General features: G+C 43.7%; 1 protein-coding gene across 1 annotated transcript in view; it reads right to left on the bottom strand.

Moving 5' to 3' along the window:
- Positions 1-5,000, bottom strand: part of LOC125047186 — a 90,016-nt gene that overhangs the window by 193 nt on the left and 84,823 nt on the right. The window contains exon 9 of the mRNA XM_047645315.1: positions 1-5,000. This exon is cut by the window's left edge and continues 193 nt beyond it; it is cut by the window's right edge and continues 1,233 nt beyond it. The gene's annotated coding sequence lies outside the window, so the exon portion shown is untranslated.

Raw genomic sequence — 5,000 nt, 5'->3', positions numbered from 1 at the left:
TTACCATGTGGAAATCTCTTGCATTCTGGTGAGATTGTGGTAGTCTCATTTTGGATCTATGGTCACATGTTGGTTTATTGTGATGTACTATTTATTATCTGTGGTGGTAAGAAACTTGCATCTGCAAATTACTTGCAAATGCAATGACTGTTTAAGACCACATCATACGGTCATAAAACTGCTGTTGACCCAGAGTTGCATGTACAATCACAGAAAAGGTTGTGACCACTAGATAGTCTACAAAAATTATACATTGTTTCAAATAAAATTCCAAGGTGATTATCACTCCAACAACAACTATACAACATTTCTCTCGCCGGGGGCCGTTTACCAGCCCCTGAACGTTGCTTACAAAGATGTCAAATGAACTGTCCACCCTAAAGATCGTCTTTAAGTAATGTATATTCAAAACTATGCATAACTGTCCAATGAAGAGAGAAGGTTTCCTCCATTCCTCATGCATAAGCACAAACACTAACCAAGGGAGACGACAGAGCCTAGACCACGTACACGGACTTTTTTTGAGGGGGGGGGGGGGGGCAAAACACAGTCGAACGGGCTAAAATCAACAATAAACGCTTCATTTAGAAATGAGACGAAAAAAAAGACTTGGTATCGAGAACGACCTCATTGGAGAACGAAGCTTTTGCGGCAGCCAAACTACGGCACCAAAAACGCGTGACGCATATAGGTGTTGGCGTCCCGGCCGGTCTGCGTGCGCGTCGGCAACCGAACCTCCCCCCCCAAGGCTAGGGCTTCTTGCCCCCCGCGGCCGGACATGGTCGCCCGGCCCTCCAGACGAACACACGTGGAACGCTCATGTGGACATCACCCACAACCCTCCGGCGCGCATGCAGACCGGTCGCGCAACATCTTGATTCATGTATTTTATTTATATATATTTTTTTTCTTCTAAGGAGAGAGCAATACAGCGCATTCATTCTAACTAGTCCAAAACAAAGCCGTAATTTGTCTCGAGAAGAGCCAGTTTCTGCCTCCTTACAAAGAGCAGCTCATGAGCACCAGTGACGACGAAGACGACGAAACGAGGCCTGAAGTCGTGGCCACCTCCTTCCGGGCGCGCCCTTCCCGTGTCTCTTGCTGCCGCCCACACCACACGCCCACCGAGGCCACCGTCCGGTCTCGGTGTCTTTCTAGATGGCAGTAGCAGACGTGGTTCTCGATGGGCGATCACGATTAACCTCAATGACTCCGGGTGGCAAGACGAACATGCCATGGTGTCAGCGGTCGTGTCTCCGGTGGCATGTAGGTCGTGCGGCGGCCTTGCCGGCGGTGGCAAGACGTCCGTGCCATACGAGGAGTGGCGTGCAGATTGTACTTTCTTTACTCGAAGTGTATTTTCATCATTAGCGGATAATCATGATAATTATAATGAGACTTATACTTATCATTGTCATTATAGACAAGGTTCAGCTAAAAAATGCAATCAAAGAGGGTACTGCAATGTCATGTACAGTCCAAGTGTCCTTTAGTTATTACTGGTTTTGGCGGGGAAAGGAATTTGGCGTGATTTGCCTGGTTACAATTTTCTATAAACTGAGTTGACATAAATCTATTATATCGCTGATGTTGCTGTTGGTAAATTATTCTCTTCTGTGCTTCCCTGGAGATGCCTCCTAACTGCTCGAGCTCTAGATTCCTTTACGATACTACTGCCGAAGCTCCTGCTCTGCCAGACGACCTGCGGCCTTCCACCTCGGCCGCACCCTCGGCAACGTCGCAAAACGACGAGAGTTCAGACGAGGGGTCGAGGTCATCTGCACAACGGCAGCGGCAATGACCGAGCTGGATTACGTGTCCCAGCACAACACGGGTCTAGACTCGGATAAGCCGCTGTCTACTACTGGAGCTCGAGTGTGGGAACAGAATGCTTTTGAGTTCAAGTGGAGCAAGTGGGAGAACATGCCAAGGTGCTCTGGGTTCTCTGGCTGTCCGGGAGATAAAGTTCCCGACCTGCACAGCGAATCCATACCATTAGGCATCTTCTCCCACTTTGTCATCACTGAACTTGTGGACGTACAGGTCTATTGGATGGTACTAGAAGGCACTGTTCTACCTTCTTGACATGGCAGATGTTGATGCCTACATGGTGCTTAGGGCACTCGGAGACAGGATGAATCAGCTGGCTTTCCTGACTGAACTCGCATGCGAGTTCTTGCAGGCGCTTACCTGCACGAGAGGGAGTCTGTGCCGAGCGCAGGTCCATTTCCTCAGTATGTTAGCACAGTGCCGTCTCCAGGGCAGTTCAATACACCAGCGGAAGAGAACAGATAGAGACCGCTACAGGCAGTGCAAGGTCTGCTACGACCATAGTGTGAGAAAAATGACCAAGACTGTAAATTCAGAGTGCGTTCTTGCCAGTAAACCTGCTTGAAGTGTTACCACACTCTGAAGCAATACTAGTCCAGGCCATCTTCCTCTCTTGTACATTGTAAATAATAGAATGACATTTTGTTAAAACAAATAAAACTTTAACAAAAAACTATTTTTACCATCCTAGGATCCCACATTTCTACCTTTACACAGAGTGTAAACCACATAATGAGCTAATATTGACTCCATACTACAAATATTAGTCTATTGCAGCCATGACATAACATATCAAATGGCAAATATAGACCTCACAATATGGCAAAACATTAAAATCATGTATTACAGGAAAAGGCCGCCAGAATTCCAAAGAGAAAGTATATAATGCTACTGGAGCACGCAACTCCTCGCACAGCACGGGCTGAGGCTGCAAACAGTACCTGAGCAAGGGCCAGGTAGTTACCGGTGTTGCCCGGGAACTGGCCGATTACTCTTCACACACACCCGGAGTAATCTGGTTAACCTTCGGAACGTTCACTAACATGTTAACGTGTAGGTTATTGAACTATTGAACTTGTTTGTTTGTATCAGTACTGATCTCTACTCATGTTCTTGATTGGATTGTTTCCTTTCTCGTTTGCCTATTAACTGAATATTTTGTTCTTGATCTACTCCACTAATCGTATGTCAATTTTATTTTGCTCTCTATCTAAAGTGTGGTCTTGGGACTCAAACCTTCGAACGTATAAAGGGCAGCTAAAAACGGGATACGTTTACACTAGCCTTTTCCAGCTTCATCACCTCCATGAAGACTATAATTATCTTCATAATCCCCATCTCATTAACCCTTTCACTGATCTATGACACAGAGATCCTCGATCATCACTATCATCATCATCATCATCACCATCGCCACCACGACCACCACCACTGTCATCATCATCATCATCATTATCAATTCTTCACCTCCTCCTCCTCCTCCCGAGAACGCAACACGAGAAGCTAAACTAAACGCGAAGTAGCGTGTGTGTGATATTGTGCGTTTTGACCCGTATTTAATGGAGAGACATAGAAACTGTCTTTGCTCGAGCGAGGGCTTCTCTACTTGATCGTCAGAGCTAGATTACTAAGCTGAACAACCACGTCATTAAACATTAAATAATATAGTTTAGGCATTTGCAATATTACTGGTGAAATTGGGAACATAGTAAAGACATTTCTAAACCTAAGTCACAACATCATTTTAAAGGGTTAAACCAGAGCGGTGACGGAAAAATAGCCTTGACTGAAAGAGTCGACACAAACCGGGACCATATTAGTATCTGCTGTGCGTTGTTAAAATGCCGTAATATTACCAACAATAAATATTGACACTATTGTATTTGTGTTTATATATTGATAACCAGACTTTAACCATCCTAAGAAACTCCTGCTAACATTTGTTTTGCCATGTAACAAAAGCGATTATTGAAGTCCAGAGCAACAGTGCTGCTCGTCATTATTGAAAGCAGACGGCAAACCAAATGCTTGCAAGTTACTTCGACATACAAATATGGAAATTATATCTTAAAATACCGTCCTAACAATTCTAAAGATCCTACAATTTTTCCTAAAATTATTCATACTATATTTGATATATTATCTTTGATCAAGACCACTGTGCATCTTTCTTTCTTGGCGACGAGATGTATTAACAATAATAGAGTATCACCGCAGCTCCTCCAAACAAAGCAAAAAAGTCCGAACTGACCATAATAAAGTATTGCCAGTACAGATCACTGCCTAAGGGTCTGCTATGTCCAACTTTTCCATCGTTTATAATATATATTTTTGTTCTTTTTATTTCTCCTAAGGGAACTTCCACGGCAAATGCGGTGAAGCAAAAGGGTCAACAAGTCTTTTAATTTTTTTTTCCTGTGGGGCTGTCAACAACTGTATGTCTTCTGTGGGGCTCAAAATGGCATGTTATTATACCTATCTTCCAAGACACATTATCGGGGGCGTGGTGCTTACTGGGATCTTCCTAATCGCCGGTTAGCCAATATTGGATCTCGTTTTCCAGAGTAGCTAGACCTACAGCCAAAACCATTGAAAAATGACAACATGGGGATATATATATATGTATATCATCTCTCGAATTACAATAATCAAAGATAAAATAATATTCTTAGACCCACAAGAAAGATGTCATCCGTCGGGGTGGAGCAAGTCCAGGCTAGTGTACCCCCTGAGGCGGGAACATTAACCCTACGAATAATTTCTCCCAAGAGAGTATTTCAACGAATACTTTCTCCCAAGAGAGTATTTCAACGAATACTTTCTCCCAAGAGAGTATTTCAACGAATACCTTCTCCCAAGAGAGAACTTCCACGAATACTTTCTCCCAAGAGAGAACTTCCACGAATACTTTCTCCCAAGAGAGAACTTCCACGAATACTTTCTCCCAAGGCCGCACCTCCACCTCAGAGGCAGTACCTTCGTCGGGCATTAGTACATCACCTACTGCATACTATCAAAAACGGGAAGAAATTAATATTTTTTAAGAATAATAATCTGTGCTAAAGATTTTTTCCCTCAAAGATCTACCAGAAGATTGAAATTAAGGTAAAGTAACATAACTTGAATTAAAGTCAGAATGGGGAGTTGCTGGCCATCTTGAACAGCCCACT

This window comes from Penaeus chinensis, chromosome 40 (genome assembly GCF_019202785.1).
Source record: "Penaeus chinensis breed Huanghai No. 1 chromosome 40, ASM1920278v2, whole genome shotgun sequence".
In the NCBI taxonomy this organism is placed as follows: Eukaryota; Metazoa; Arthropoda; class Malacostraca; order Decapoda; family Penaeidae; genus Penaeus; species Penaeus chinensis.
Note: the sequence above shows the minus strand (reverse complement) of the source record. Positions and strands in the feature narration are given on the sequence as shown.